We start from the raw sequence: 12,599 nt of genomic DNA on the forward strand, positions 1-12,599 counted from the left end.
ACAATCATGATGAACAATGCTTGGGATAAGGGTAAAAACAACCCAAAGTCATTCTTCTGTATCTGTCAGTGTGCCAAGTAATGCACCCATAGAAAGCAGAACTCCAAGGCAAGTAGATTCCTCAAAGAACATTTTATTGGATACATCATATTGACACAACTGGTGAAAACCAACTCTGAAAGTTCCTGTGGTTTTCATCTAATTACTTTTTAATTATAAAATTTAAAAAGTTACCCTTCCCCCAAGTCATCAGTTATATTGTCCAATAGAGGTGCTGGCCAGTTGCTTGGTTACTCCACTCCTCCTCTCCCCCAGTCACGTGTTGGAATCTTCTTGGTTTGACTACAAGCCCCCAGTTAGTTATTTTCCCCTGTCCTGTCCCTTCTTCTTCCTTGTGGCAACCCTAAAGCTTCAAAGATGGCCTCAGCCACATTCACTTCAGGATTGACAATCGTTGGAAGAAGCATGGCCCCGTTTCATTTTTATTCCAATTTTGGGGCTCTCTAAAGCAAATTGCTCCTATTTCATTCTTAAAACCACATTATAAACTGAGAAACAGAAATTGCATGATTATAATTTAATTACGGTATTTTGCCACTGAATATCCATGATGCATTGGGGAGCTCCCTCACACACTCCTTTCCTGAAACCTTTTGCATTTAAACACCCTGCTTGTGCCTCTTGCCTTGATTTCATAGTTCTTGCTGCCATCACCTATATGCCTGGGAATCCCTCACTTTTGGCGTACTCTCCACTATTCCCTGTGTGTCAGAGAGAGATGGGCCCCATGTTATTTTCGGCATAAATTCCTTTATGGGAGATCTATTTTCTTCAGTTGTACATCTCAGGTATTTATGGTTAAGCCACTCACTCTTATTTCATGATTCTTTTTGCTGCATGGGCTTATACTATGTAACGTTTTCCAGATTAGTTCTAAATCATTCCTTCACTAACTGCCAATAAAGGATTTGATAATTTAGTCATGTACATACCATTGGTTTTTCTAATTGTTTCACTTTCATTTCACCATTTCTTTGTTGAAGCATGTTGGGCAAAGGGTCCAGCTGGTCATGTTCTCCCTGTGAACCTATCATTCTTTGAAGATCTGCAGCCATCTGCAGCTACAGATGGCACGGAGAAAAACGCCTAGCAGCCATCTCGGATCTCGCACATGCGCAGATCTGTTCTTCAACTTGAACTTGAAAATCTCGATTCATCTCACGTTCTTCCTGAATTTGAGTAAAACATTGTTAATTTATCCAAACTTAGCTCTGCTTCTTCCCCTCTTCCTCCCTTCTCCAGAGCCACTGCAGTGCCAGCGGAGATCCGGGCCATCTCCCGCTCCTTCTCCGCGGCTGGTATCCCGCTCCCAGGCCAGGGAATCCTCCAGGTCCCGCAGCTTTGCCTCCTTGGCTGCCAGCTTGGGGGGGGGGGGGAGAAGGCAAGAGAGGGGTGGGGGCCTGGACGGGGGAGGGGGGGAGCAGACCCCTGCCCCAGATCCCCAATCCCTTTCCATCCCAACCCAAAAGGGTGGAGGGCAAGCAGGGTCTCCAACTGCGGCAGGGCTTGACCCTAAAGATTGCAGGGGGGGCACTGGATGTCCTCCCCCAGGGAGGGAAGAGGGGAGGCCTCCCATCGGGAGGGGGCCCCGTAAAGTGGCCAACGGGACGTTGCTCCCCAGAGCCAGTCCTCCACATACGGCGCTTCTGCCCATCGGCTGATTTTTTATTATTATATATATTTTTATTCTTTTTCTTTAAAAAAAAACCTTTTTTTCAGGGCCACCGTAACACTGAACGGTCACTAACAAATGGTTGTAAGTCCAGGACCACCAGCACCCCCAAACCTTCTAAGGGGGGCCCAGAACCAGGTGCCACAAAGAGACGCCCTTCCTGCGGCCGGAGCTAAAGCGGCTGGAGGCCGAGCGGCCGTGGGAGCTGCCCCCCTCCCGCCCCTCCCCCCACGGGGCCCCTACCTGCTTCTGCAGCTGGCTGAGCTGGGCGGAGAGGCTGTCGATGCGAATCCGTGTCTGCTGAAGCTCCTCGTGAGCCGTCCCAGCCAGGCTGCTGTTCCTCTCGGCCGACTGCTTGGCGTTTTCCAGCTGCAAAGGCCAGAAAGAGGCTTATGGCAAAGGGGCTAGACCTCAAGGCTGCTCAGAGTGCTCTGCAGGGCAGGAGTGGGGACCCCTCCCCCTCCAAGGCTAAGAGCTTGGCCCTGTCCTGCCTCAGTGCCCCCACCCCCCACCCTCTCAAGGCTGCGGTGAGGGGGAGCAGGGGGGCCTTCCCTGGACTCCAGAGCACCTGAAAGGGAGGGGGCAGCAGAAGGATGGCGGCTTGGGGAGGATGGGAGTGGGAGTCCACCCCCCAGCCACCCCCGGGCGACCTACCTTGGCTGCATAGGTCGTCTCCAGCTCATCCTTGTAGAGCCTGACCTGGGCCTCGTGCTGCCCACGGAGGTCCTGCAGCGCATCGGCCAGCTTGTTCTCGAACTCCCGCTGGCGCCCGTTGTCGGTCTCCACCAGGCGCGTCTCGTGGCGGCGTTTGCTCTCACGGAGCTCCTGCCGGGGGCAGAGGGTGAGCAGGGCATCCCAGGACTGGCAGGGAGGCACAACCCCCCCCCCCCAACCGCAACCCCTTCCCCCCCCAGCCCCCCCTGCAGCCCCCAGGATCTCCAGCTCCTCTGTGGGGCCGTTCCCAGATGTGGGGAGAAGAGGCTGCAGGAGCTGGGCTGACTGCCTGGCCCAAGGCAGGGTGGCGAGTTCAAGTCTCCCAGCCCATGGAGAGGGACTCTCTGTCGCTTAGGTTCGGACGATTAGTGATTAGCTATTATTAGTGAAATGGCTTGAAATATTGGGAATTGTAAACTGGGGGGGGGGGGATTCTTTGCCACTGTACAGGTAGTCCTCAACTTACGTCCACTGTTGAGCCCAACATTTCTGTTGCTAAGTGAAACATTTGTTAAGTGAGCTTTGCCCCATTTTATGACTTTTCTTGCCACAGTCACTAAATGAATCGCTTCAGTTGTTAACAACCTAGGTTGTTAAGTGAATCTGGCTTTGACTTTGTCTGTCAGCAGGTTGCAAAAGGGGATCAGGAAAGGACCCTGGGGATGGAGGCCACCGTCATGCAGGGGAAGGACAGTCCCACACCACGTTTTTCAGGGCTGTTGTAACTTTGAGCAGTCACTAAATGAACTGCTGCAACTCCAGGACTACCTGCATGAAAAAAGTTTGAAGTCTCCACTTTTTTCTCTCCGTCTCTTGTCTCTTCCTTCTCTAACTTCTGTTTTTTCTCTGTTTTTATTTTATAAGGAAACTTAACAATAAGCTTTATTTGAGAATGGGTGGGTCTTTTACGGAGGGAAACCCCCAACTCAAAGTAAGGGGGAATTCGTGACTACGAGAGCTATGGAGCAGCAGGGTCCCCTTTCTAGACAGGGCAGGGTTGGGCTAGATGACCTCTAAGGGGACCTTCTGGATTCTGGGACTCACCTCACTGTAGATGTTTTTCTGGAATCCAGCTCCTCCTTCAGGCTCTGCAGCCTGTTCTCCGCATCCATCTGCCACAGCATTTCATCCTGAAGCTGCTTCTTGATGTCGGCCAAGGCTCCCTCCAACTGCAGGGGGACAAAGGAGGGACCCCCGTCACGCCCAGAAGGGAGAGCCCCACCTTCTTTTTTTGGAAAAGTTTTTTTTATTGTTTTAATTAAACAAAAACAGAAAAAAAGAATCATCCTTCATTACATCTTGTAGAAAGCGTGTCGATTGGTTACAAATACGTTTTGTGCGTTTCTTCCACAATCATTACCTATACCATTCATATTGAATTGTATATTTTAAATCTTTATGCATTTTACTATCAATGTACCACAATTCTCATTTAACTACAATTATTTAAGTGTGCTTTAAAAAAGAGGGTTTTAGTTCAAGCCAAAAAATAAAGTGACAAAAAATAGAGGAAAAAAAATCAATCCGTTCACTTCAAGCGGAGAAACAGGAAACCTTACGGTCACTTCAATCCACAAAATATCGTTACAAAAAAACCCAAAAACTTTCCAAGGCAGTCCAATAAGAATTAAATTCGTCGCTTTATTCTTTTACTTAAAGGACTAATTTATCTTTTAAAAAAAGTTTCTTTGGCCAATCTTCTCAGAATAGAAAAACAAAAAACCTCACCCGATGGACTCACTTTCACTTCCTTCTTTCCGGAGCCGTCTCCGACTTCGTCAGCTTAGGGCTGCCTGTTTGCCGCCAGCTTGAAGCGCATCCCTTGGGTCAATCAGAGACTTTGCGATGTCCCTGAGACCAGCAAGGCTTTGTCTTCCTGTTCATCGTCTCTACGGGATGGTTTAGGTCCAACTGGACCGTCCAGTGGCAAAAGTGTTAACAGCGGTCTTGGACTGTCGAGACCGCACGTTGTGTTGTCGTGACATTGGCTCCTCCGAGGACACCTCCAACTGCAGGGGGACAAAGGAAGGACCCCTGTCACGCCCGGGAGAGCCTGTGTAGCCTCAGCTGCTCCAAAGGAGCACCATCCTCTTCAGGTACCTCTCCCCTAGTCAAGAACTGGGAGTTTAAGCCATCCATCCCGATTCAGCTTCTCCCACTGAAGGTCTCCTCAAGCCTCTTAAGAATCTGCAGGGAGGGAAAAACGCCAGAGAGTCTGAAGCAGAAGGAAAGCCAGAAGGCACCTGTCAGCAAATGAATACTAGCAGGAGGTTGGGAGTTCTAGTCCGGCCTTAGGCACAGAAGCCCAGGGTGACTTTGGTCTAATCACCAGGAGACTGGGAGTTCTAGTCCCATCTTAGGCACAGAAGCTCCTGGGTGTCTTTGGTCCAACCACCAGGAGACTGGGAGTTCTAGTCCCGCCTTAGGCACAGAAGCCCCTGGGTGACTTTGGTCCAATCACAGGGGGACTGGGAGTTCTAGTCCTGCCTTAGGCACAGAAGCCCCGGGTTACTTTGGACCAATCACAGGGGGACTGGGAGTTCTAGTCCCGCCTTAGGCATAAAAGCCCCTGGGGGGACTTTGGTGTAATCACCAGGAGACTGGGAGTTCTAGTCCTGCCTTAGGTACAGAAGCCCCTGGGTGACATTGGTCCAACCACCAGGAGACTGGGAGTTCTAGTCCCGCCTTAGGCATAAAAGTCCCTGGGGGGACTTTGGTGTAATCACCAGGAGACTGGGAGTTCTAGTCCCACCTTAGGCATAAAAGCCCCTGGGGGGACTTTGGTGTAATCACCAGGAGACTGGGAGTTCTAGTCCCACCTTAGGCACAGAAGCCCCGGGTGACTTTGGTCCAATCACAGGGGACTGGGAGTTCTAGTCCTATCTTAGGCACAGAAGCCCCGGGTTACTTTGGACCAATCACAGGGGGACTGGGAGTTCTAGTCCTGCCTTAGGCACAGAAGTCCCTGGGTGACTTTGGTCCAATCCCAGGGAGACTGGGAGTTTTAGTCCTGCCTTAGGCACAGAAGCCCCGGGTTACTTTGGACCAATCACAGGGGGACTGGGAGTTCTAGTCCCGCCTTAGGCATAAAAGCCCCTGGGGGACTTTGGTGTAATCACCAGGAGACTGGGAGTTCTAGTCCTGCCTTAGGTACAGAAGCCCCTGGGTGACTTTGGTCCAACCACCAGGAGACTGGGAGTTCTAGTCCCACCTTAGGCATAAAAGCCCCTGGGGGAACTTTGGTGTAATCACCAGGAGACTGGGAGTTCTAGTCCTGCCTTAGGTACAGAAGCCCCTGGGTGACTTTGGTCCAATCACAGGGGGACTGGGAGTTCTAGTCCCGCCTTAGGCATAAAAGTCCCTGGGGGGGACTTTGGTGTAATCACCAGGAGACTGGGAGTTCTAGTCCTATCTTAGGCACAGAAGCCCCGGGTTACTTTGGACCAATCACAGGGGGACTGGGAGTTCTACTCCCGCCTTGGGCGTGAAAGCTGACCGTGTGACTTTGGCACCGCTCCTTCTCTCTCAGCCCAGCCCACCTCACAGGGTTGTTGTGCTGGGAAAAACAGGAAGGAGGAGTAATTTGGTATTGTGGCCAATTTGAGTTGTTCATAAAAATAATAAAGGCAGGATATAAATAAATAAACTATAGAAACAAACAAACAAATGGAAAATGCCCCTGGGCAGGGAGGAAGATCCCTGGCTGGGGATGATGGGAGCAAGAGTCCCCACAGCCAGATCCTCTGAAAGGCCAGTGAATGGAAGAGTCCATTTGCTGTCCAGCTGTCCATTCCTCCTCTCTGCCTTGGCAAATGGTGGGCTCCACCGCCCCCTGCTGGCCTCACCTGGTGCCTGCAGACGTGAATGTCAACTGGTAAAGCATTACACAATGAGCTTCTCCAGCCCCCCAGCCAGTTTGGGGGAGCAAGTGGGAGGGTGGGGGGAGTGAAGGTAAAATGAAGCTGATCTTAAAATCCAGACTGTCCTGGAGCACAGCCCAGAGAGGGTGCAGGACGGACATAAAGTGGGGAAAGCAGAGGCAAGGAGGGACTAAATTCAGGACAGTCGATGGCACCTCTGTGGCCAGGAGCAGTCTACCTTTGAAGGGCCACAACTGAGCACAGTCAACAGCTCTGCTGGTCCTCACAGACCAAGGAAATCCTCAACCTTGGCAGCTGAATGATGGGTGGACTTCAACTCCCAGAATTCCCCCGTCAGCTGCCAAGCTGAAGAAATATTCTTCTGTATCTTCCTGCTGTTTTGGCCTCCTTCCGGCACAGCACACGTTAAAGCCACGATTACAAAAGCCACCCAAAGAGGAAGCATGGCCAAATTAAAAGCATCGCAGGAGCCCAGCCACCCCCATTGTCCGGGAGGGGGAAGAAACTCAAAGACCACCAGCCTGCCTTCTGTCCTGGAAGCCTAAAAAGGTCGACCAGCCTAGGAAGGACCTGGAAGGCTGGTGACCGGTCTCCTAGCACAGTGGTTCCCAAACTTGGCAGCTTTAAGACTTGTGGACTTCAACTCCCAGCTCTGCTGGCTGGAGAATTCTGGGAGTTGAAGTCCACAAGTCTTAAAGTTGCCAAGTTTGGGAACCGCTGTCCTAGCAGAAGGACCCTTCCCCTTCTGCACAAGAGACATTTACAGGCATAGTCTACCTGAGCCTACAAACTCACTCCTCCTGGCACGTTTTGGGACCGGGAGTCCAAAGATGGACGCGGGAGGGAGGCCCAGAAGGAGAAAGAGGCCCCCTCCCATCTCGAGGGCGGAGCAGAGGGACCCCCGGGGTTCTTCGCAGGTGTGCCTGGTCTACCTTGGCCAGCTGGCCTCTGAGGTCACGGACTTCAGCCTCCAGGTTGCGCTTCTCCCCCAAGGCGGTGCTGAGCGCAGCCTCCTTGGAGTTGAGCAGGGCCTCCACATCCTCCAGGCGGGCCTGGGCAGCGAGCAGGTCTCCTTCCTTCTTGGCGTTCCTGAAAGGGAAAGAAGCGGCGATGGGGTCAGGAGGAAAGAGCCTTCCCAGCAGCCCCCCCGGAAGGCAAGATGGACTTTGGCAGTTATTCACTTAAGAACTGTGGCAAGAAAGGTGGTATAGTGACCAAAGTGACAATGGCATTGAAAAAAGTGACCGATGGCCATTTTTCACACTTAGCAACCATTTTCACACTTAGCGACCGTTGCAGCATCCTCATGGCCACGTGATCAAAATTTTGATGTTTGGCAACAGTTACAATTTATATTTGTAAATTGTAGTTTTGCTGAAATTTTTTAAAAAAATTACAATACTATTTTTGCGTTGTATGAAAAATTTTGTTGCTCCGTATAACATTTTTAATCAACCCCCCTCCCCCCCCCCGGTCAAAGGTGTCCCTCTTTACCAATCTGAAAATCTGGTCACCTTACCCTTCGGGGGGGGTCCTGGGAGGGGAGCTGCTGCTGCTGCCAGGGGGCTTTGGACCCCCCACCAAAAAAGACCTGAGCAGGAAGAGGAATAGGTGACCGTGATTGTTTTAGGTGGCCATGATGGGGGCTTTGGGCAGCAGGGAGCTGGGCTGGGTGGGGAGGGCTGGGTCTTTCCTGACGGTTGCAGCCCCCCCCAGCCCCCTCCCCTCCCTCCACTGTGACATCAGAGGTGACCCCACCAAGGGTCACTAAGCAACGGCCACTGGGAGGGCAGCCACAGAGGTTTGAGGCAGGATGACAGTTGGCAGAGGCTGGCAACCACAGTCCCCTAAATCAGTGGTTCCCAAACTTGGCAACTTTAAGACTTGTGGACTTCAACTCCCAGAAAAAAAAATAACGCGCATGTGCGAGGAAGATGGCTGCTTGAGCTTTTCGCTCGGGCATGAAGAAGAACAAACAACAGCTGATAATTCGAGTTTTGCTGCAGTTTGATGCCGGAAGAGCTAGGCCTGGTAAGAGGAACTTGAGAGGAACAGGGAACGGCGATTGTTGATGAGAAGCCTTCCCGGACAGCCCCTGACAGCCCCAGACAGAGCAACTGTCGGAGTGGCAGCGAGTGGTAGCAAGAGACTGTGAACGGCCTCCCCCCCCCCCCCCCCAGAGATGATACGGGCGGCTTGCAGCCGAAAGAACTGCTGTGCTTTGTTTTGAGCCCTGGGAGGTGGTGGGGAAGAAGCATACGAATGGCTCCCCTCCTTCCTCCCCCCCCCAGAGACTGCGAGCGGCGGCTGTCTGGAGTGGCAGCGAGAGACTGTGAACGGGCTTTCCCCCTCCCAAGGAGACAATACGGGCGGCTCGCAGCCAAAAGAACTGCTGCGTTTTGTTTTGAGCCCTGTTTTTGAGCCCTGTGAGGTGGTGGGGAAGAGGTATACGAGTGGCTCCCCCCTCCTCCAGACGGCCCGGGTGGTGCGAACGGCGAACGACGACCGTAGTTACACATGAATGGCCTTTCCCATCCCCCCAGGCGAACGGGGGCAGCACGAGGGCTTTTACTCTATGCCGGCTACAGCAAGCCTAAACCTCCTGGCTGCCGGTTTTCTTTTGGAGTGTGAAGTGAGGAGCAAGGAGTGAGGAGCGCTGAAGGGGGGTTGCCCACGCGCCCCCTGGACACCTGCACGCTCCGGAGAGTCCCCCCCCCCACACTGGATGCAGAAAATGGCGGTGGCACTTTGAACTCCCTTTAGTCCGGCGTTTTTTTTCAATGCAACGGTGGTGGCAGGGACAGCGCTAAGACGGCAAGACCACGATTAGACCCTGGCTCGCTAGTTTTGGAGGAGAGGAAGTGAGGAGCCTTCACTGTGGGATTGGGAGAAGCGATAAGACGGTGTGTGACCAGGAGGGTGTGCAATATTTAACCTTCGCATTGGACTTAGATCTGACCACAGACCTGGCTGAGTAACCATGCTGCGCTGGGGCCTGAGGAGGAGTGGTATGTGGTTTGTCACCAACTGGACCATGGTTATCATGGTTGGGTGGGTGATTTGGGCTGCTGACCTTGCTGCCTCAACCTCAGTTGCTTTGACTATTATTATGTGCATCTACCTCTGGATTCCTATCTTGGACAGCGCTTGCTTAATTTTACTCGGACCACTGGTGAGAAACAGAGGGGGGGTGAGGCTTCGGCCTACAGACGCTGTGAACCTGCGCGACTTTTTCCTATATCTCTTTTAATCGGTATGTTGAGTGCATGGGATTGCTTGAGATGATATGAATGATCTCACTTTTTATTATTAAATAGTTGTATTGGTGTTTTAACTTTTTCAGTGAGGACTGTTTGTGTGAGAGTTTGGGTATGAGTGATTCGGAGGACCTGGCGGGGTATGCGGGGGCCATCGAGGTGGTTGGGGGAGCTATATCCACGGGAGAGGGTCGGAGCATCGCGGTCATAACAGGGAGAGGCAGATATGGCGGGGACTTTAGGGCAGGCCATCATCGGGGAAGGAGGGCTCGCTGTGTCATAGAGATCCCTCCTTCCGGCCCTAGGAGTCCCACTCCAAGGTCAGATGGCGCGAGTAATCAGGACCCTGGTCTCAGGCTGCTGTCGCTAAATGCCAGGTCTGTCGTTCATAAGGCCCCCCTCATCCGGGACTTGATAACTGATGAGGGCGCAGACCTGGCATGTATTACTGAAACATGGCTGGGCACGGAGGGAGGAGTCCCCCTCGTTGAGATGTGCCCAGCCGGATTTCAGGTGCTGCATCAGCCGAGAGCCCGGGGAAGGGGTGGCGGTGTGGCCATTGTCATTTTGTCATTTGTCATTTATTGGACATTTATAGGCCGCCCTTTTCCCTGAGGGGACTCAGGGCGGCTTACAATCAAAAAGGAAAGGGAGTGTAGGACAATACAAAAGAAATGTGAACAAAATAAATTAAACAGTAAAACTCAACATTCACTCAGCATTCGGGAGGGGCGAAAGTAGACTTATCCCCAGGCCTGACGGGCTAGCCAGTTCTTGAGGGCTGTGCGGAAGGCCTGGACGGTGGTGAGGGTACGAATCTCCACGGGGAGATTGTTCCATAGTGTCGGAGCCGTAACAGAGAAGGCTCTCCTCCGAGTAGTCGCCAGTCGGCACTGACTGGTGGATGGAATACGGAGGAGGCCAACTCTATGCGATCTGATGGGACGCAGGGAGGTAATTGGCAGAAGGCGGTCTCTCAAATAGCCAGATCCACTACCATGGAGCGCTTTATAGGTGGTGAGTAGGACCTTGAAGTGCACCCGGAGATCGACAGGTAGCCAGTGCAGCTCACGGAGGATCGGTGTTATGTGGGCGAACCGTGGTGCGCCCACGATCACTCGCGGGCCGCATTCTGGACTAGCTGAAGTCTCCGGATGCTCTTCAAGGGCAGCCCCATGTAGAGCACATTACAGTATTCCAGCCTGGAGATCACAAGGGCTCGAGTGACTGTTGTGAGGGCCTCCCGATTCAGGTAGGGCCGCAACTGGCGCACCAGGCGAACCTGGGCAAATGCCCCCCTGGTCACAGCTGAGAGATGGTGGTCAAAAGTCAGCTGTGGGTCCAGGAGGACTCCCAAGTTGCGGGCCCTTTCTGAGGGGTATAAGTTTTGTCCCCCCAGCCTGAGTGATGGTATGTTGGTCAAATTTTTGGGAGGGAAACACAACAGCCACTCGGTCTTGTCTGGGTTGAGTATCAGCTTGTTTGCTCTCATCCAGTCTTTAACGGCTTCTAGACCCCGGCTCATCACGTCCACCGCTTCATTGAGTTGGCACGGGGCGGACAGATACAACTGTGTATCGTCCGCATATTGGTGGTATTTTATCCCGTGCCTTCGGATGATCTCGCCCAGCGGTTTCATGTAAATGTTAAATAGTAGGGGGGATAGGACCGACCCCTGCGGCACCCCATAAGTTAGGGGCCTCAGGGACGATCTCTGCCCCCCCACCAACACCGACTGCGACCTGTCCGAGAGATAGGAGGAGAACCACTGCAAAAACAGTGCCGCCCACCCCTATCTCCCGCAGTCGTCGCAGAAGGATACCAGCTGTAAAGATAATTCATTCTTCAAATTTTCTTTCTCTTTACTAAAAATAAGGAAACAAAAAGTAAGTATTAGAAAACATACAATTGCATAAAGTCAACCTTCACATCGCAGGTCTCAGTTCCTTCCATCTTTTTCACTTAATCCCCATATAAAGATATTAGGATTAAAAACGTGTAATATATGAAGCAAAATTAGCAGCCAAAACCATTCAAAAAGATTTATGACGCTCTCAGTACAGAACAATAATGACTTTTCTAGCCAGCGAAAATCTGTCACTTTCAGGAGAGAATACAGAAGGAAAAAAAATTGAAGGAAGAGAACAACTTCAATTATCATTGAAAAATATCATTGAATCTGGCTCATGAAGTAATATTAAACATTGAAAGTGGTGTATGATTAAGGTATTGGACTAAGACCAGGAAAGATCAGCTTGGGCCCACCTTCAGATAGGGGAAATCATCCCATTCAATGTATGAAATTATGCTATAGCCTGAGGTAAAAATATGTATAAGGGAATATATAAATTCAACTATCTTCAAGAGGAAAATTATCAAATGATTAATGAAATTAACAGCTTACACACAAATAGATATTTGTGGTATTTTATTGCTTTTATGCTTCGTGAAATCAGCCTAGAAAACACAACCATGAAAACACATTTTGGGTTCTTATTCCAAAATGGCTTGCTCAATGAATATTAAAGCTTGTCTTTCTATAAATGCAAAGTTGTAACACCACTTCCCTTCTTTATTGTACTTCCTGGAACTGAGATTGACAGAGCAAACTATTGTGTGTACTATTCCTCAGTAATGGAGTTCCTCAAGTCTTTCAGTATCATCTACAATCATGATGAACAATGCTTGGGATAAGGGTAAAAACAACCCAGTCATTCTTCTGTATCTGTCAGTGTGCCAAGTAATGCACCCATAGAAAGCAGAACTCCAAGGCAAGTAGATTCCTCAAAGAACATTTTATTGGATACATCATATTGACACAACTGGTGAAAACCAACTCTGAAAGTTCCTGTGGTTTTCATCTAATTACTTTTTAATTATAAAATTTAAAAAGTTACCCTTCCCCCAAGTCATCAGTTATATTGTCCAATAGAGGTGCTGGCCAGTTGCTTGGTTACTCCACTCCTCCTCTCCCCCAGTCACGTGTTGGAATCTTCTTGGTTTGACTACAAGCCC

At 50.9% G+C, this 12,599-nt stretch overlaps 1 pseudogene; it reads right to left on the reverse strand.

The window, feature by feature from the left end:
• Positions 1 to 1,218: 1,218 nt before the first annotated feature.
• LOC148042284 (prelamin-A/C-like) lies at positions 1,219 to 7,458 on the reverse strand (annotated as a pseudogene).
• Between the last annotated feature and the right edge of the window lie 5,141 nt (positions 7,459 to 12,599).

Source organism: Thamnophis sirtalis, unplaced genomic scaffold, assembly GCF_051295495.1.
Source record: "Thamnophis sirtalis isolate CommonGarterSnake01/CBP01778 unplaced genomic scaffold, rThaSir2_p1.2 scaffold_19, whole genome shotgun sequence".
Lineage (NCBI taxonomy): Eukaryota > Metazoa > Chordata > Lepidosauria > Squamata > Natricidae > Thamnophis > Thamnophis sirtalis.